This window comes from Alligator mississippiensis, chromosome 8 (assembly GCF_030867095.1).
Source record: "Alligator mississippiensis isolate rAllMis1 chromosome 8, rAllMis1, whole genome shotgun sequence".
NCBI lineage: Eukaryota > Metazoa > Chordata > Crocodylia > Alligatoridae > Alligator > Alligator mississippiensis.
In genome coordinates this window covers 2,312,177-2,333,181 of record NC_081831.1, presented here as the reverse complement: position 1 = coordinate 2,333,181, position 21,005 = coordinate 2,312,177, and the positions used below count along the sequence as shown (strand labels likewise).

Below are 21,005 nucleotides of genomic sequence, written 5' to 3'. Positions count from 1 at the left end.
GAAATGAATCAGCGAGACATTTAAGAGCTTGATTTTCTCCCTCTCTCAGCAGTCTCTCTACCTGATCCTCACAGACAGCTTTGTAATCTGTACATTTTTAAAGCCCATCTGTTTTCAGCGCTGGCATTTGATTTCTTGCAAAAAAAAAATTGATTTCAAGCAAAGAACAACAAAAAAAAAAAAAGTGTCTTTTGGATTCCCCCCAAAAACACACCCACCCACCCACCCATGCACCCGTCCCAGAGCTTAGCATTCAAACAATCACAAAGACGCACGTTAGGTTAAGGCTTTGGCTAAGCTTATAGGAAACTGAATTTTTATTCCATCCTTCCTACGCAAATCTAACGCGATTTTCAGTGGCTTCGGCACTGGCTGAACTCAGTACAAAAGCGAGGGAGCTGGTAGGAGAAAAGGGTTAGAAACACGGATTTTAGAAACATGAACACGTGAACTGTGTCGCCGTGCTCCAGCGAATACATCCCACCATCTCGCGCTACGCAACCTGGCTTATTTAGCTTGGTTAAAAGAGAGGAGGAGTGTTTCTAATAGAAACCGCCAAACCCACTAAGCGCGGGATATTTTTAGAGGAAACCACGCACACAAATCAAGTGCAGTGCAGGATAGTAAGCAAAGCCATTCCAGCCCTAGCAGCTTTCCAAAAACTGATGCACAGCACCTTATTTTGCTGGCAGAGGGTGTTTATTGCTGTTAGCACTGGAAAACCCCTAAAAATGTGGAGGTCTGGAAAGGGAGGGGGGGACCTGGGTTCAAATCTAGCTCACCTTCCACCACGTATGCTTGCAAGGCACATGGGAAACGCAAGCAAAAACTAATGAGAGACTGTCTAGCCCCAGCTAAGTCCATTAAGGCTCTCAGTTTGCCGGCTTGGAGCTCCCCATGCGAGGTCCCAGCTGACGTGAGAATATAAGCATGGGCTTTAAGTTCAACAGGTGCATCTATCCTGACATAAGTGGAGGTTAGGCAGGTACCAACAAAGACACCTTCTTCAATGCAGACCAAGTCAGCAGTCCTGGGAAATAAATTGCAAACTTGCACCTATTTGCTTGGGAATCAACGGAGAGGAGAGCAGCATTTCCAGGGGAGAAGCCCCCATGGGTGACACTACCTTTGAAGTCAGGGCTTTTTGGGTAGATGCGATATCTTATTAGACCAACTGGAAAAAAGTCCTTTGCAAGCTTTCGGGTGCTATCACCCTTCTTCAGGTATAGGGGGTCTGTCTTTGCCTTGCAAGGTACTCAGAGGCCTGAAAAAAAAATGCAAAAAAAATCAGCAGAATGACTGTTTGCACCTCTCCTGGGACAAGGGGACGCGACCCCGGACTGGGGCACCAGAAGCAATAACTCCGTCCCAAGAGGACACTCATCCTTGATCAAGCCGGTCACCCTCAAGATCCTGGACAGTGCCAAATTTGCACCAGCCTCTCCCAGCACGTCAGAACGTGTACGACGTTTCATTGGGGGCTACTGCCTCAAGGCTGGAAGGCAGCAGGACGGGACGCCTCCGCCAAGAGCTTGGGGCATGCCAACGAGCCTCTGGGAGATTCGCAGCCGAGGTGAAATCCAGAGGCCACCAGATGTCACTGCTGCCCTCCGCACGCCCCGCCAACGGGCTGGAATCGGGTCCGTGCGGCAGACCGAGCAGCTCCATCGGGCTCCTGCTTCAATCCCACCTGCTGCTTATGGCAAAAGTTTGGTGCAAAGGAAGTTTCAAGATGGAAAAAAAAAAAAAAAGTTAAGAGGCTGCCTCTAAAAACAAGGGGGTGGAAATCAGGAAAGGCTGGACTGTTAGACAGAGTTATGCAGCCCCCTCCCGTCATCGGTGTATCGCTGAAAAACTGCCCCTTCTCTTCCAGCAGCCAGGGTGCTCCAGGAGGGTTTATGCCTAGAGACAAACTGATGGCCAAGTGCTTAAGAGTGGCACGTGGCCAAGGGCTAAAAAGGCAAAAAAGGGGTGGCAAAGGGCTAAAAGTCACAGGGATGCATTTGTGCATCCCAGCAACGAGAGAGCTGCAACCCGATTTAGGCTCCTGGATTGAGAAAGCTGTAGAATAAGCAAACATATGCTGAGCCACCAGAGCTGGTAATGAGAAACCCGGCGGGTAAGGTCACTTTAAAAGAAATAAAGGTTAAAGATGAATAACTAAATCATCTATTCTCCCTTTATTTGCATAATATATTCTGACGGGTGTTATTAATACTAATCACATATTTGCTATCCTCTTTCTACTGCAGTTTAATCAGGGTGCTTTCACCTCCATTAACCCAGCAATTACGACATGCATTGATGAAGCTCTCGTCTTTGAGAAAGGGTTTTCGTTCTTAGTGATACACCACATAGCTGTCCCGATCTTCTGACCGCAGAGGAACAGAGAAGAGTCTCCCACACCACGGGCAGCAAGTGGCTGAACTGGAAAAAGCAGTGTTCATTGCAAAAGTTTGGTGGCTGGTGCATGGGATGGGAAATTTCAGGAGTGCCATGACTTGAGAAACAGTTTTTCTCCATAGAGAAAATGAAACCAACTGCATGCAGCGTCCTGCACTTCCCAGTCAGTAAATCCAAGTGAATTCTCCTGGAGAGCAAGCAGCTTGCTCTGTCCTCCCCATAACTAATGCAATCAATCAGAAAAGCATGTCCACATAAGAGAGCAGGATCCCTTCAAGCACAAGGACCCAAAATCAGAAATGCAGGAAGCTAGGATAAATGGAGCTAGTTTTGCAACCGTACCACACTGGCTATACGCTCGGCATTCATGGGTTTAACCATCTTTCAAGTAAGGAAATCGCTGTTGATGAAGGTAGCACAGCAGGTATATCAAGAGCATTATCTGTTTGCTTGGTTTTGTTAAAAGAGGGACTAAATTCGGAGCAAAAACACCCAAAAACCATCAAGAGAGGACCCTGAAATTGGATTTGCGTGGACTCAAGGATCCAATGCCAGGAACAGGGCCTCAAGGCAGCACATACCAGCAAAGCTAAAGAAAGGCTGGCAGAGGAGATGCATTGCAATCCAAGCCATGAGGCATTTGCTAACTCAGCTAAGCCATTACCTTCCCTGCTATTTTAATACATTTTTTTCCTGGAGCTTTCCATGTACTGGATGTCACATGCCTAAAATAGGTCCTGTGCATTTTTGAGAGCGCGCTGCATAATCACAAAAACTGTTGCTATGAAAAGAAAAAAAAAGAAGAAAAATCAGACACAAAGAGATAATCAAGGGAAAACGATGAGATGTTAGGGGCGAGAACCAACAAAGTCAGGAGGATGGAGGACAATTGCAGCTTTATTTAGTGCACCGACAACCTGAATTCTTTGCTCCAAGCAACGGTGACTTAGCAGAGGAGTCGCAGCTCTGGCTTCATCCTGTACCAGCACGAAAAGTCCAGTGCCACCTGGCTTCAAAGACACCCCGAGAGCAGCACGGCAGCCCCACAGCCACCAGACCAGAGCTGTGATGCAAGGTCCAAATGGTGGCATTGCAGAGAGAAGCAGATTACAGACCATGCAAGCCCCAGTTGGTTTTTAATCACGTCTGTCACTAGGATTGTTTCACCTGGCTTCACCGTGAAGCTGGCCGCAGTGGTGATGGACTATCCTGGCCAGCCTGTGAGCTGCTCCCTGAATAACCACCTTGGAGTTGGATCAGTTTGAATGGCTGGTTTAGGACTTGGTATCATTGCGACTGCACCCATCCATACATTTCAGGTGTAAAGGCTATGTTGGAAAGTCAAAGACTTCTCAGTGGTAGGGGACCCCATTTGCCAGCCAGTCATACCCTCAAGTCTGCCTTGCAGGACGAGTTGGACCCTTCCTCTTGTCCATGCACACACATCACAGCCCGTTAGATGTATATGGCACCGAGAGGCAAACAGAAAACGAGCGTCAGTTGTGCCCTGCAGCCTGCTTGGTGGCTCTCAAAGGAAGCAAGTCAACAGCTCCTGTCCAGATCCTATCTTACAGCCCTAAACATGGAGGGAACGATGCTCTCTTCTTCCTATTGATGGCACTGGAATGGTAAGCGGATAGCTTGCTTTGCTGGAGAGCTCCTATCAATCAATCGATCAATCTTTCCCCCACCCCAATAAAAAAAGAGTTGAAAGCCAAGTAAAAGCGAACAGCCCCATTGCAGCAGATCTGTGTAAGGGCTCCCATGATGGATGCCAACAGGAGCAGCATGAGCACAGGCAGCTGCAACCAGCAAAGGTCAAGAAATACGATTTGAACTGGGTGGACCGGGCTACTGCAGCTTCCACAACTTCGTGACCAACCTCAAATTATGATGGAACCTTGTTATCGCCACCCAGACCCTTTTCCCCACCTCTTTTACCATTTGTGGGGACTCTCGTGGAAGTTGCTAGCCCCCCGGAGCAGAAATCTGCCGTCTACCTAATAAACTTCACATTATAAAAAATCATGCAAGCAACAGTACAGGCTTTGAGGCCGTTTGGCACGGACAAATCTTCAACACGGAAAGGCCGTTGCCCCTTCATGGCACCTCGTCAGCGCGAGAAGGAAACGAAGGCAGAACACGTCAGAGTCTGTGAACCAAAGACGGGGATGAAGCAGAAAAGACGCCCGTTCGTGGTCTCTGCAGCAGCGCTGTATGTCGACAGAGTCAAGCAAGTGACGTATTTCTGAAATCGAGATGCATTTGCCTCCAAGTTGGCAACGATAAAAAGCCTCGTCCCGCTAGTCCCTGTGCCCACCCCTGCTGAGCACCATCAGCAGCTTTTCTGTGCGCTACCCAAGAGTCTTTTTATACCTCAATAAAGGCAACTGGGAGACATTTCAGAGGCTTGCTGCCAAGAGGGAGCCATCGCGACCTTGCCGGCGCACGTGCGCAACTTCGGCGGTTTCAAAAATATTGGTGACCTTCAGCCAAGAGCCCAATTTTGTCCCGCTGCAATTGCTCTGAGTCACTGCAATCTGCACCCTGCGTGGGCCCCTTAATTGAGATGTGTCAGTGGGTTAAAAAAGCATTAGGAAGGGAAGAGGAAACTCGGTCCATATTAATGAGCTCATTCTGCTAATTGGAGTTAAGTGAAATAACCGCGGGGGTTGGTACGCTTCAAAATGCCTGGTACAGGAGAGATTTGGACAGGCAGACCTGTAGAGCTGGGCTGGAGGGAAGCTATTTGAGTGCATGAGAGTCCCAGCAAAACGTTGAAACCAGAAGAGATTTCAAGGGCAGAGGAGCCAATAGCTCATCTGGAAGCAGGCGCTACGATACGGGCTCTCGTACAACATCGCCCGCAGAATTTAGTGCTGTGCCATGCCATCGGCACTGCTTACAGAGCCGCCACCGCCGCAGCCACAATAAACCAATGCCACTTTTATTACCCAGAAAGTAGCAACAGATGCTACTTTTATTACCCAGGCATAAGAGCCACCAGCAAGCTCTCTCGTAAAACAGTCCTGCAGCATCCTACCTGGGAGAAAACCCAGGACTCCCTTCCTAGCAACACAGTCTGGATGGTGCAAGAACCACTGACCCACCGAGAAGTAGGCCCAACAGGGTCCTCAGGAGGTCAGCTAGTCCAGCCACCCCTAGACCATCCCAGGTAAGTGTTTGTGTCACCTAGTCTGAAAAGTTTCAGGGCCAACCCTCACACACCCGGCACGATGAGGCCTGGAAGGGACGTCAGGAGGTCGCATCTAGTCCAAGCCCCGCTCCAAGCAGGACCAGCCCCAACTACATCATCCTTTGTCGAGCTGGGTCTTCAAAACCTCCAAGGATGGAGAGTCCACCACCTCTGGGGAGCCTTTACCTCTGTCCCAGTGCTTTACTACCCTCCCCATGAGAAGGTTTTTGGTAATATCTCACCACAATTTCCCTAGCTGCAACCTGCGTTGGCTTCTCTCTTCCCCCATAAGTGGTCAATGCACCCATCATAGCAAATCCTACTTGTCCGATCCCATCACATTGCCATCCATCCCCATCAGGATCAACACCCCGTTTTGTGCGCCATCACCCAAGAAGGTTGGCAACTAGCCGCCCCGAATCTAGCCGGATGGCTTTGCAGGCTCCTTTTGGGGTGGTGGGGGAAAGGGTGGCTAGAGGACCTCCAAAGGTCCCTTCCAGCCCCAGTTTTCTATACTTCTATGCAGGGTTTGCATTATTACGAGGCATTAAGGCAGTGACTCCAGACCTCCAGTGAGAGCCGCGAAGTCCCGGGGCAGAGTCTGCACACCCAGAGCTCCCCTGTCCCCAGGAGCTTTCAACCCAGAGGGAAAGGATGCGGCAGGAAACAGAAGCATGCAGAGACAAAGTGATGTGATCGAGGTCACCAAGCAGACCAGTGGCAGAGTGAACAGGATGCTAGCCTCTCAAATCCCAATCCAGTCCCTGCCCGCTGGACCATACAACCCCCGTGTGAATCGGACAGCTAAGGGGGGGGGTTCAAGTGTCTCGCCTCAGGTGCTGTCAGCACAACCTCCTCATGCAACCTTGCTGGACTGCACATCCTGAGCATCCTCTCAAGAGCAGCTTCTCCGCCCTTTCCCTCCACCCCCGGGCCTGTCGGCAGCTTTAGCAGCTCACGATCTAGGCCTCCCGAGGTCCCTTCCCACCCTAATTTCTATGATTATACAATAACAGCTCGGGAGCCGCAAGCAGGAGGCAGGTTTGACCCGGTTTGCTGAGCAAAGCTCCTGGCTAGACTGGCAACCGCTCATCCTACAAATGCAGGCCTTTATTCAGAGGAAAAAAAGCATCACTCTGCAGAGCGAGGTACAAATTGGTTTAACCAGACATTTACTGAGACCTCCAGTGAATTAGATCACTAAGGGACAAGTTTCTCTGGGAGAGCAGCCAATAAAAGTTATTACATCCCCATAAGCAGGCCTCTTTTTCTTTCACTCCCAAGTAAAAACGCTGCTTCTAATAGATCCCTGGGGCTGGGAAAGAAACATCGTTCTTCCCGACAGCCCCGGAAAGGATGCCATCCCCTGGCGCTGCCAGGCATCTCCGAGAGCGCCCCAGATACTCCACGTCAACCCAACTCCTACCCGCTCCGCTCGGGCTGGGGGACCCGGTGCTTGGTTCTCCAAAGACAAACCCCGTCGATGGCCAAGTGGAGGAAGTGGGCCACAGTCCTCAAAGGGCTCGCAGCACAGAGAAAAGCAGCACGTGGTATGGAAGTGGAAAGGAGGAGAAAGCTGGCCTAGCATCTAACACATCTAAGAGGCAGAACAGCCCCACAATTGCATCCTGCGACGTGCGGGGGAACATGCAGCTCGCCCTGCTAGGGGAAAAGGAGGTTGCAGGAGAGGAGCTGGCCTGAACCCTTTCCATGCGCTCTCAGGTCACTCCAAAAGGTGCTCCCCAAGATTTTTCATCTTGGGGAGGAGGACTTCTTCTTCTTTCATAGAGCCGACTTGGAGCAAGAAGTATAAGTCCAGTTTGAGGTTAGCTAACCAGCCTGATGCTCTGGAGGAAAGGGACCGCATCTCTGCAATGTCACCGTCAAATCCGCACAGCGGGCAGAGCGCTGTTCTGTGGTCCCTAGTTTGATCAGGGTTGCCACAGTCTCGTTCTGCAAACTCCTAATGCACCATCTGTGCATCGAGCGACTGCAGCAGCCGTGCACTGTTCGGATCCGATTTAGGACCTTCCATGTTATTTTGCGGATGGTCAAAATCAGGAGGCTTTATCGTTGGGTCAAAAATCAGATGTTTATTCTGAACGGTGGTTTCATCCCAGGCTTTCCTCCAAGCTGCTGCACTGTGTCCAAGGGCTTGTACACATGTCCACAATGTTTTCTGGGAGACCAAGCAGCAAGCTGGGAGGTTCTTTAAATCTCTATGGATGGGGAGGTCTGGGTTGGCATTCATGTGGACAGGGACCTCTCTGTGTGTGGCTTTGTTGCGGCAAATGTCTGGAGGAGCAATAGTGGCCAGCACCGGTAATGGTTGAATAGGAAGAAAACAATAAGGATAGTCCAACCCAGGCTGTGCACTAGTCACAGACCAGCTGCAAACACCCCCTGTCCTTAGGGCCTGCTAACACATGCGAACGTCCTGGAAGGCAGCATGTCTGGGGCACCATGATGGGCTCCTGGCTGGTATAAACCAGCACAGCTCTGCTGGCTTTAATAGAGCTATGCTAACTTACACCAGCCAAAGCCCCAGAAGGAAATTTTGGGGATACGGGACCTGAAGCCAGCTTCAAATCGGCCCCACCCCATGCAAGCACAGCAGAGGTGTATCGCGATCGGCAGCAGCGCGCACCTGCAAATGCCGTAAGCACCGTCACGCTCGCCCACGCACGTGCTCCCGTAACAAGGGAGGCGAGTTAATAGGCACAATCAAGGCAGTTCTCCAAGATGCATCACTCAAGCACAGCCATGCAGTAGCCTGCGACTGGTCCTTGCTGGCCTTCGTTGGCGGGGAGCAAGCTGGCACTGGAGGGGCAATGCAGCACCAGACACATCCGCAGTGGGTTTTGCGAGACCCTTGGAAGAGAAATCACTTGTTCTGTGGTTTCACACTCACATGGAGCAGTACTGAATAAAGCTGATGAGGGGGGTGCAGGAGGGGACACATGCATGCACACACACACTAATGACCCAACACACTGTGGGGAACTCCTTACTTTGGGAGAATGGGAGCAGGGGGTTATGTTGAAGCCTTGCTTAAAACTCAACCATTGCATGTCCCGTATTTGAAGCTCTCTCAACACGTACCCAAGACAAACTGCCCAGAGGAACTCGTGTGTCCTCGAGGCACAGGGGCACTTGCAAATTCCCTTGCGACTCCAAGTGCCGCTATAAACCTCTTGGAAGAACAAATCTGTCTCCCATCGGGTGATGCGAGGGGGCAGCACCATTGGATTCAGACCTAAGCCAGACTCAAATCCTAGGGGCTTACCATTTCTAGCAAGTGCAAGGGAAAGCCACTTTGCAGCGTGAAGGGTGTCATGTAGAGCAGGTGCTCTGCAGCCTCCCCTTTCTGCTTGAACAGTGGGGAGAAACTACTTGGCATGACCTGGGGCTCTCCCAACACCGGTCACCTACCTCATCAATCCCTGTGCAAGCGTGCAGAAGCCTGAAGCCAGGTGTTAGCAGGGCCGTGCAGGTCAACACTGCTCCAACACCACCACGCTGCCGTGCACCCCAAAACTTCCCATCCGCACCTTCTCAGACAAGCAGAAGCGGGCAACTGCTATGCTGGGAAGGCTGGTTTTCCCGGCACGCAATAAATGGTTGCTCGATTGCTCAGATCTGCTTGAAGTCGTGCGCAATGAAGGAAAGATGGCATGTGTCAAGCCCAGCATGATATAAGCATGGGGAAGAGGGAGCCCAGAACAAACAGAGCCCATCTAGTCTGGAGAGAGAGCTCTAAATCAGAAGCTTTAATAACATTTCCTTAGGCCTGACAGACTACAGTCCCAGGCAGATTAACTCCCGCGCTCTTCCCACACACTGTATTTGTGACAATAATTTAGACAGACAATTACAAGGCCAAAAAGAAGAGAAACTAATTCCACAATAATTACGATGGGTCATATTAAAAAAAAACAAAAAACCAACCATCTGAGCGAGGGGACGCTGCATCTCCTGGACTGATGCAGCAACGAGCCACCCTCCGAAAAAAAGCGCTCCCCGGGGGCTCGCGGCTTGTGTCTTTTAATTACTCTGGCAGGTCTCCTCTACGCTCCGCTCCAAACTGGTTCCAATGAACTGTGAAGACTATTAAATGCCCCAATTAATCATTTGGCATTTTAAAAGGTCATTTAATTTTGCTCTAAACAAGCAATGCAACCAGCGACCGCTTGAAAACCCAAGGAAGGGGAAGATGCTGATGAAGCAAGCCTGCTTCTCCATCAGTGAATTAAGTTTTGGGTGTCAAAACAATAAAAAGCCATGTGGCTGGGAGTGACAGGCCAGGCACTGAGGAGCTGACTCATTTTTCATAGGAAGACTTGTAAGTCCTAAGCGCGGTTCATCACGGCTGCCTGACAAAGGCTGCTTTATGCCGAGGCATTTCTCTAGGGACAGAGTGTGACAAGAAGAGAGCTTTGCTTCCACGTGTAGAGACAGAGCCAAGTGAAAGCCATCCTCAAGCAGAAGCCATGCACAATAAAGGAATGAGCTTGCCAACGCATCCCTTGGGGCTCCGAGTCCGTGCCTGTACGAGAAGGATGGTCCGGTGGTTATGACGCTGACTCGGGCCTTGAGAGATCTGGGTTCGAGTCCCTGCTCGGTGACACACGTCCTTAGTCTCTTCCTCTGGCAGTTCCCCAGCTGTCAAACGCCATTAACAGCCCTGTCCGATCTCACCTGGGGGTGTTTCTTAGCATAAATGCCTCAAAGACTGTGCACTATTCAGCTGCTACAATAATGACAGCTGAATCCGCACATCTGGAGAGGAACGTCGAACTCGGGAGTTTCCCAGCACCAGAAGAACAGCTTGCCATTGCCTCCCTGCAAGAAGACTACTTGCATTGCAAGGAGTCTCTCTGCTATTTAGAGACCATGTGCAGGGCTTTCTCAGACCTCAGGTACAACATCTGAGACTCAAAAGGCATCCAAACAGCTCTTCCAAATATACAGTTGGTCCAAACACAGGCATCACAGAAAATTTGGGGCTCTCATTTGTTTCCTGGACCTACGACACTCTAACCTTACTACTTCACACAGGCTCCACTGCACCAGGGAAGAAAGCAATGCCAGAAGAATGCAGACCAGTGCCTTTCGGTCCTCCCTTTGCTCCACTTTCAAACACACGCCTGATGGGGAAAAGTTCACTCCCTCCTCCTCCCGAGAGTTGAATTGCTTCTTCTGCAGGATACTGCAGCAGCGCTGTAACCCCGTGAGACACCAAGCTCCATTGGCATGGTATCCAACTTGATGCCACAACCCAGGAAGGTGAAAGGACTTGGCAAAGATCATTCTTACAACTCAGCAAGGGGTTCAGAAGTTACAGGGTGGCAAAACTCAGCACCGACTTTTCACATTCCTGTTTTCAAGCAGACAGATGTTTCCGAGGGGTCCTTGCTGAGCTGGTTGTCGGAGTACATAACATCCCCTACCTTGGTGCTGGTCGCAGCATCAGCCTAATACAGGAGAGCAGGAAGGTTGGCCAGGAGGGAGCAAATCAATAGCTGCAGATGCAATCTGCTTCTCATTGATGCTAAGAGAGCAGTTGCTACTATTCACAAGTGTTCAGACAAGCAACTTTGACCTGGTTCCTTTAGCAGCAAAGCCAGCGACGCTTGCCTCTGGAAGCATAATCACCGGAGAGAGGAATAGCTTTAAGCTGGTGCTTGAGAAGTAGTTGAAAAGGAAGTGACTTCTTACCACCGTGGCCGTTCAGACAGACCTGGTCTGCACCCCGCCACACGCACCGGTTCTTAGGTGGAAAGACTGGCAAGGGAGCAGCTGGACCAGTTATCTCTACTTCCACGAGGAGGGAACTGTCCGGGTTTAGAAGCAAGGCACCTGGGTTGTGACATGAAGATGTCGAGGTAAGGGCCTTTCTCTGCAAGCGAGGGAATAGGTGGATCACACTCTCTGCTAATCGAGCTGACATGCATTCCCGCACCAATACGTATGAGTAATTCAAGGCTCACAGGAGGGTAGCACGCACAAGCAGACTCAGCAGTAAGGGGAGGCTCATGCATTTCCACCGTGCTGAGCAAACACATAGGTAGGTGCAGCTGGGAGGCCAGTATTATTCTCCTTAACCAGGCATGGAAACTGAGGCTCAGGGGAGGTCTGCAATGCAATCCAGAGGTGCGAGCGCAGCCTGCGCAGATGGGCCCAAACTTGCTGTAATCTAGCTGGCTTGGGTAACCCGGCAGGGAAGCCGTGGCAGCCTGGGTCCAGCATCAGCTAAGGCTGAAGCCTGGGGCACAAGAGCTGTGCTGCCAGAGGTACCCTCAGCAGCTGAATTAAACTAACCTGGGCATTTGGTATCACCGCGCTCATGGGATCTGCCCCTCGACCCACCCGGCGGCAGGGCTTCAATGCTCCGCAAGTCCAAAAGCAGCACACAGGCCAGGCGTGCATCACCTGAGCCTGAACAGGAGAAAAAGCTCAGTGTCGTTCCCTTTTCAGAGCCCAAAGCCAACTTCAAGACAAACGAGCGAGGCCACGGCTTCCTCTCCAAGGTCAGCCGACGCACAGAGGAGCAGACCCTTTCAGGCCATGCCGACAGCCTTGCTGGGACCAGCACAGTGGCACTTGCAGCATGCCAGGGAAAAAAAGAAAAGGTTTCAAAATAAAACCTTCCACCCCACCCAGGCTGGGCTGAATTGAAGCAACCGATGCACCGCATCCATCAAACTGATAACCGAGGCGGCTTCATTACAAGGAGAAGATTCCCTTTCCAGCTATATGGAGAGAAGGGGAGCAAAAAAGCAAACAAACATTTGATCTTTTTTTTTTCTACTTACAAGTCAAAACAAGATTTCTCTAATTACCAACCAATGAGTCCCATTAAGCAGAGAGGAAGGAATGCATCGTAAGTCAGAGGAGAAAGGAAAACAAAGACATTAGGAAGACAGCAGCCCATAGCAGCCTGAATGTCAGGATCGGAAATGGAATATATATATATATATATATATATATATATGCATGCAAGAGACAGGCCCAAACCAAACCCCAAACTTTTCATGACCTCCACCGCCGGGGACTACTGATAAGTCCCATCACCACTGATTTCCACCCTGTAGACAATGCACCTGAAATGGTGCATCTTCTTTTGCAAAAATAACGATGAATCAAATAGACTGGGCACTGAGCTGGGGGTTTTAGCCTGGAGAAGGATGAAATTAAGACAGCTGCTATCCCGGACACGAGGATTTAAGAAGAGTGAAGGGTTGGGCATGCATTGGTAAATGCCACGGCAAAGGGGGCAAAGCGCACCCACAGAACCCAGGGGGTTTCCCGAAACTTTCTCAGAAGCATCCTCCACTCATCGCAGCCAAAGGCAGGATGGACCGGTCTGGGAAAGGAAGACAGCAGGTCTCGGGAAGGTTAAAAAAAAAATCTCAGGAGAGCCAAAGGGAAATGTCCGATGCAAAAACCAGCTGTGAAGCTGTTCTTCGATGCTCAGGAAGGGAGAGCAAACACTTGTACAGCCCTGCTGTCGCCACGCGTGCAAGACGGCGCGACTCGCTGCACCCTGCACGGTTAGACACCGTCCAGATAGCAAGGGAGAGTCGGGCCGTAACGGGGCTTTGCAGGGAGCCCAAGTCTCCCAACGGGGTCAAATCGAAGGCTCGCTGGCTTGGGCTGTGCCCACTCCCAGGGCTCCCGCACTGGGCAGGAGGGATCTCTCCAGCCTGCCAATTCCTACATGTGACGAATGTTAAGACAGCTTGATTTTTGCACTTCTTAGTGCTGCCAATCTGGCCTCTTTCACCAAGCTGCTACAGCTCGGTTTTAAAAGCAGGGAAGCGAACAATAATGTCTCGGAAAGACTTCGGCTCCCTTTCCCCAGGCACAGAATGAAAATCAAGATGGAGATGATTGCAGCACCAAGTGGCTTGGCTTCCTGCAGATCAGAAGAATCGCCATCTCTTTGAGCTCCAGCTGCAAATGATTATAAGGAGGTTTCTTGCATTTCAGTCACCTGGGACCAAACCCTCAGCAGGCGGCTCCCAGCCCAGCTCCACAGAGCTCCAAGGGATGACACCCATTTACACCTTTGCAGGCTCTTAATCCAACAGATGGAGCAACGTCGCCGGGACAAGTTATACAAAACCATCTCGTTTGCACCGGCGGTGAAGGACAGCTATCTATGCCACTACTTCGCTGGAGGTATATTAACAAACACCTTCCTGGGAAAGAGAATAACACCAGCAGTTTTTAATTATCATATTTAAAAAAAAATGGAACCTGCAAAACTCATCCGGGGGCTAACACGAGAAGAAAATAACGTGGGTGGTAATAAGCCAGGGCCTGATCAGGCCCAGAGGCTCTCATTTCTGGCTTATTAAAAGGAAGAAATTGGTAATAGTGCAGAGACTAGAAAGCAATGAGAAACCCTCCCCCCGAGTAAGGCAGGAAAAAATTAAAAATGGAAAGCAATCTAATTCCTGGGACTGCTGGCTACTTTCTGCTGTCAAGAGGCGAATGCTTGAGATGCCGCAGACCCCAAAAATCGGGTGGGCAAGCATTTTAAAGATGGCAAGAAGAGTCAGAAAGCAGCAAGCCAGCGGCTGCCGGGAAAACAGAAATCACGAGTCCTGGCTTCCAGCAACGTGACCTGAGCTGCCCCTCTCGAGATTGCAGTATAAAATGAAAATCTCACGCCTGAAGGATCACCCCCAAGCCCCCGAGGAAGCGGATCGCATCTGGAGGGCAGACGAAAGGCAAAGGGGCCCTTCTGACAGCTTCAGAAAGGGATGCAGGTGGAAAGAAAAGGGGAAAAAAAGAGAGAGAGAACATTATTTCTCCCACCAGAACAAATCCAAAGTGGCAGCCACAAAGCAGCAAGCATGAAACTCAAACCTCCCCTGATACCCGCGTCCCTGCGGGGCCCAAACATGCTTCTAAGGGCTTGGGAAACGCACAGCTTCTTTCAATCTGAAAACCCATCCTGGCAGAGAGATTCATTCCCCTAACGCAGCCCGCGCGGAGAACAAGCATCTCATCAAGAGACTGAAAGGGCCTATAACCACTTGTGATGGATGGTACTTCACTCAGCTTTCTCTTGATCACCACCTCGAGAACAAATTTAAAGCAGAAACAATTCGGTGCACTTGCCTGGAAGGGAATAAAAGTGATGGAGGTGGGTTGGGAAAAGCCGATCTCAACAGCGAGGATGCTTCAAGATGCCTGTGCACCGGGGGGGGGGGGGGGGGGGGGGGGGGGGGGGGATTTGGGACTTTTAAGCATCCTCCTCTATGAGTTCAGCCCTCAGCCACCAGAAACCAGACTAGCTCAGTCTCCCGTGCATGGACAAGGCGGAAAGGACCAAGCACGTTTGTTTTCAAACGCTCGACAAACTGCCTTTAACACGTTGTCCCGCAAACCTGCATTACTCATACTACTCAGCTGGGACCAGTTTATCCCCCTTGCCTGGGCATGTGTGCACAGTGCGTGTTGCCGTCTAAATTACAGTCATTTCCAGTCGTTTCCCCTTTATGCTGGGTGCTGCACGGAGAAAGCACCACGACCCCTACTACAAAAAGCTTTTGCTATTCTTCCGAGTATAAAATTGGCGTCTGCTCCATGTTTGCACGCAGGGGCCGACTTCCGGTGACGAACCCGACAGCCGCCCAGCGGAAAACAGTATCTAGCCACGTTTTCTTCCACGCTCTGAAGGATCTATAATAAAAGAGCGAAAGAGGATGCATGGGAGCTATGAAGCGCGACAGCTCCTTATGAAAAGCAATTACTTTAATCAGGCTATCCCGTACGCGAGTAGCACAGCACTGTCCAGTATTTAGGTCTTTGCACTTGGTTAACAACCTCTTGGAAGCACTTGAAAGTAAGTCTCTCTTTGCACCGCACGGATTATAAATGAGTCCTGTTGGCACCCAGATGCAAACAAATGAAAGCGGAGGAACGTGTGAAGTGAGCCATGGCAGAACACAGCCTTCTGCTGGGGGTCTCATCGCTGCGCCTCGGCTCCGGTTAGGTTTAAATTAATGAGATCAGCTTTAGGAAGCCGGCAGTTTAGCCTGCACCTTTGCTCGTGGGTTCATTCGCAAATCCAACGGCCCAGATTTCTTGCTCCGTTTTCAAATCGATCCCTCCTTGGCAGCGCTTGCACGCCCAAACATTGCATCCCCGGGCTGGACCCGAAAGCAGAAAGTCCGAGGCACGTTACAAGCCGCCTGGTATTTCCCTTGTCCAAACAGACTTGAGTAAAGTAAGCAAGCAGTGGGAAAAAGGAGATAAACAGTTTTTTGGAACAAAACAACATGCCGTTTTTAAGTGCATGCAACATCTTTCTGAGCTACCAGCTCCTGCCTGCATTTTTCCATGCTTCGCTCGGGCTACAGCACCTCGCGCGCGGATCATGCTTGTCCAGCAGACCCAGCTGGGTTTGCACCAGGGTCCTTCTCTTCCAGGATGACCAGAGAGCTGTCTTAAACCCACGGTTCGGGAGGTAGCGTGCACGAGGCAGGTACTGAGCATCTTATTGCAGCAGTCCCCAGCGCCATACGGGGCACAGCTCGGACCGGCCCAGAGTACAGCCCAACGAAGCTCTGGTCCAACCGCCTGGATCAAAAGAAAGTCATAGGGGCAACCTACTCCCCGACAGCCGTTTTGCACGGGGTTTCCTCCTTCTGTTACAGCTGGTCCTAAAGTGTTGAGCCAGATGTGATCCGGTGCAGCTGCCCCTGCGTTTCCAGCCGAACAGAGTCAGATTGGGAGACACCTTATGCCGGATACGGCCACGTAGGTTCTTGCAAGGAGGGAGCAGGGTATCAGAATTACTTTTGGGGCCACAGACAAAGGCATCCTCGTGAGCAAACCAACCATGCTCACAAGTACCCAGCCACATCCCTGAACGGGCGGCATCCAAAGGAGGACCAGCCTCATTTATGCATCACGTTTATGACACCTGAGCTCATCACATTTATGAGACCTGGGCTTGCACTTCTACCTCCGTCTCCAGCAAACGGGACCGTCCAAGCAGCTGGAGCACACCCAGGACTGCCAGCGAGCTCCCCATGACATCCCCTGCCACGTGGCTAAAACAGCAGCTCTAATTGTCCAGCATCTGCCTGCTCCAGCCCCAATTCACCTGCCGCTAATTAAGAGGCGCAGCTTGGCCACTTCTTTCTTCTGAAGCGTTCCAGCGAGCAGAACTGGTTTTTAATCAAGAATAGAGCAAGAAAACTGTACTCCATTATTCATGCCAGCGCCTAACAGCACTCTTTATATAATGAAGATAGAAAGCCTGATCCATTAGCTTACGGAGATTTAAGGGGCTTTGAGTGTTTCAGGTGCAACTTGTTTTGCATCTTAATTCGAAGCTTGCCAACAGCAGAGAAGCAATAATTGGTGGGGACCTGACAAAGTGCTGTGTAGGGCCGATTCCAGCCTGGTTGGCTGACAAAGGTTAGGTCAGGCTTGTCTATCACAAAATGTCTGGGCTTCTCGGAGAGGAGTGTTCCCCCCACCCATGCACCCGTCTCATGGTTCAATTATTCATAGATTCACGAAAGCGATAATAAAGCCTGTGCAAATCAGAAGCAGGAATTGGAACAACCCCTGAATGCTTCAAAGAGCTGCCGAACAAAACAAAAGCCAAAGGGAGGGTGCAGTATGCCGGAGGAGGAAGGAGGGATGAATGCTTTTACAAAGAAATCGGTGTGCAAGAAGTGACCTGTTTGCACACACGTTCTTGGGGTGGGCCAGCTGCACTTTGCAAACAGCCACCCTAGCCTATATTCCAGCATCGCTGTACCCCCAACCCACGATGACTTCTCCCCAGGACATCCCACCATCTGCATTTTCCTTGCTCTCCAGGCTCCACCGCGATGCTCTGGCTCTTGCTCCCAGGCGCTTAGGCCTGCGCAGATTGAGCCAGCAGGTGCCACAGAGCAGAGGAGTCCATGAGCAGCACCATGCAGGCATCGGATTGATTTTACACTCGACAAAAGATTTGGAAAGGAAATGCCTTTTGCAGCCACAGGGCTGCTCTTCACAATTAAGTCAGAACCCCTGACGAGATGGATCAATGGAGCGAGCTGGCCCGTGGACCTGACTGGAAGCCAAACCTGCATCAAGCTGCACAGAGCCCCATCAGCTCTGCAAACAAGCGGAGGCCAAAAGAAAGGACCCGACGGTGCAACGGGCGAAGAACTCCTACTTCTAGGAGAAAGCTTCGACAGCAGGCTCGCAAGGCCTGATCCTGGGGAGTGCTGAGCCTCCCGCACTCCCACTGAAGTCAACTGCTCTCAGAACCTGCAAGGATGGCTAGTTTGCAGGCAGACTCCAGCTGTGCATACACCGAGCGTGCAACTAAACTGATGCTGTGCACACACTGAGCATGCAACTAAACTGATGCTGTGCACACACACTGAGGGTACAGTGCACACACTGAGGATGCAACTAAACTGATGCTATGCATACACTGAGTGCAACTAAACTGATACTATGCACACACACACTGAGGGTGCAGTGCACATACTGAGGGTGCAACTAAACTGATATTGTGCATACACTGAGAATGCTGTGCATACACACTGAGAGTGCAACTAAACTGATGCAGTGCACACACACTGAGAGTGCAGTGCACATACTGAGGGTGCAACTAAACTGATATTGTGCATACACTGAGAATGCTGTGCATACACACTGAGAGTGCAAGTAAACTGATGCAGTGCACACACACTGAGGGTGCAGTGCACATACTGAGGGTGCAACTAAACTGATATTGTGCATACACTGAGAATGCTGTGCATATACTGAGTGCAATTAAACTGATACAGTGCACACACACTGAGCGTGCAACTAAACTGATGCAGTGCACACACACACTGAGGATGCAGCGCACATACTGAGGGTGCAACTAAACTGATATTGTGCATACACTGAGGATGCTGTGCACACACTGAGAGTGCAGTGTACACACCAAGGGCGTAACCAGGCAGCTGTGCGGTAGTACAGGAAAGAGGGGTGGGTTTATTGAACTCTTTAGCAGTGCAATAAACCCATCCCTCTTTCCCATATTATCGCCCGCCTGCCCGGTCCCCAGTTAGAAGAGAAGATCCAAGTGCGATGGCATTGTTCTTCTATCTGCTAATTGCAAAGAAAGGAAAGGTCAGCCGGCCCGTTAGCGAAAGCGTTTTGTTGACACTTTTGCTATATCAGCGTCTTGCGGGTAGCTTGGCTAACGTGGAGCTGGACAGGCAAAGCCCGTTGGTACAACGCAGCTGCCAGCAACGTAACAGATGAGACACCAGAGCTCTCATCTAATAACTAGAAGCAGAGAGGCCTAAGTGAATATTAAGAAAGCCTGGTATCACTTTATCTGTAACTAATGTAATATTATTGCGGGTTCATTTTATTCCCTGCTAATTATAAGCCGCTTTGATAACTCATAATTCTTGCAAATTGCAAACAGCAGCCTTAATCACCTTTCTCTGTTGATTAGTTTTAAGAGGGGGCAAAAGGAATAAATCATTATTTGTGTCGTTACCTCAAGAAGGAGATTGCTGGGATGCCCAGCACATTAACCCCTGGAGCATCACAGCCCTGGACATGGGATGTTTTTTCCAAGAGCAGAAGGTGGTTTGTAGGCAACCAGGCTTCCCCCAGCTTCAGGGCCAGGAGCAGATTCAGGATGCTTTAGCTGCACCTGGAGAGGTCTGGGATGGAAGGAGCACGCCGGACCGCAGAGGTGATGAGAGTGACCAAGGAGGCATCGCTCCCCTCCCTACGGACCAAAGAGACGTCAGCCTGGAAATGCAGGGAAACGAGCAAACCAAAGGCCTCCGAATTACAAAATCATTCTCTGCTAGGAGCGAGGGTATTGGTGACAGATCAGGGCCGCTGAATGTATACAATGCACTAGTGGACAGACTTCCAGGCAGAGCTCTTCTCTCTCCTTCCAGCCATCACGTTCCCACGGCAAACCATGGGCCACGAGCTGAGGCAATGTCAAGTGCAGCATCTGCTTGTTAAGCCAGGAACAGGAAGGTCGTGGTGGGAAATGAGCATCTCCTGAAGGAAACAGGAAATCCAGAGGGAAAAAGCAATCAGGACTCATGGTACAGGTGGCATCTTTTATTAGATCAACAAGATTTTTGCCAAAAAAAAATAAATAAATAAACATCTTTAAATTGCAAGCTTTCGGGCACAAATACCCTTCATCAGGCATGACTATTGACTCCTTTGTGAAATCCTATGAAACATGAACTTTCATTTCTACCCAGGAGACCTTTTACAATCTTTTCTCCAATGCCTGAGAAAGGGGGTTTCTGCTCAAAAGCTTGCAATTAAAGAATCTGTTTTGCAAAAACCTTGTTGGTCTAATAAAAGATATCACCTCTACTATGAGCCCCGATTGCTTTTTCCTCTAGACCAATACAGCTCCAACCTGGAGACCAATCCAGAGGGAAGGCATTTACCTAAAAGAGTCAGAGAAGGGCTTTGGGGTGCTCAGGTTCAGCACAGGGCTCAGGCTAGGGCCAAACCTGGATGAATTCAAGAAGAAACCTCAGTCAGCTCCAGCTCCCTCGCTGGAGCAGCTGGATTCCCCGCGCTCAAGTCCGCATGAGCAGATCCAGGTGCAGGCAGCCCTAAGTACCTGGCACAGCGGCATCGATCTGCAAACAGCACAGAGGATGACAAGGAAGAGAGAGCAAGAGAATTGATCCCAGGCTCCAAAAGCACTCGATGTTTTGCTTGCATATCAGGCCTGGCTCCTGCCTGTACCAGTCCCCTTGCTTGCACCCGAAATCAAAGTCCCCTGCCAGATCCCGCAGCCTCCCACGTGCCCCAGGGAGCACCGGGCAGACAGATTACCCAGTGTTTCGGCACCTGCTGCGAGTCAGGCGTCTCCCTCTCAACAAAAAGGATAGAGACTGAAAGTCTCAGGAAGCTTCCAAGCCTTTTCTAGCAGGAAAGCAGCTCCGCCGCTTGCCTAGGTCCAATCTTCCTTTCAGAGGAGGTCGTCCTTGAGCATTATCACTCCTCTGCCCAGGACGTGCGTCTCACACCAGCCCTGGCACTGAGAGAGGCCGATGCATCACGCAAATTCTCCCGGCCTCTCGATGCCGAAATGCACCGTCCCGTTTAGGTGCATGGAAACCAGGCCTCCCTTGGAAAGGTTTCAGAGACCACATCGGGGTCACATTACGTACCTGTACGTTATAACAGGTTAGTGCTGCTTCCAGGATGGTTATCACTGCAGATATTAATCATGCCGCTCCCCTGAGAAACCAGCAGCAGGCAGCTTCATTGCACGGGAATTCCCACGCCTGTCCCTCCAACGAGCCCTTATGCCCGAGAAGCTCGGTCTCTCCGCTTCCTCGCTAGCTCAGACCCACGGCCTTTTCCTGGATTTCTCCATGCC

The 21,005-nt window shown here is 50.6% G+C and overlaps 2 protein-coding genes across 5 annotated transcripts in view; one reads left to right on the top strand and one right to left on the bottom strand.

Moving 5' to 3' along the window:
- The window catches only part of RPL38 (ribosomal protein L38), a 548,453-nt gene that overhangs the window by 181,050 nt on the left and 346,398 nt on the right, over positions 1 to 21,005 (top strand). The gene's annotated exons all lie outside the window — the stretch shown is intronic.
- SLC39A11 (solute carrier family 39 member 11) overlaps positions 1 to 21,005 on the bottom strand; it is a 213,338-nt gene that overhangs the window by 155,826 nt on the left and 36,507 nt on the right. The gene's annotated exons all lie outside the window — the stretch shown is intronic.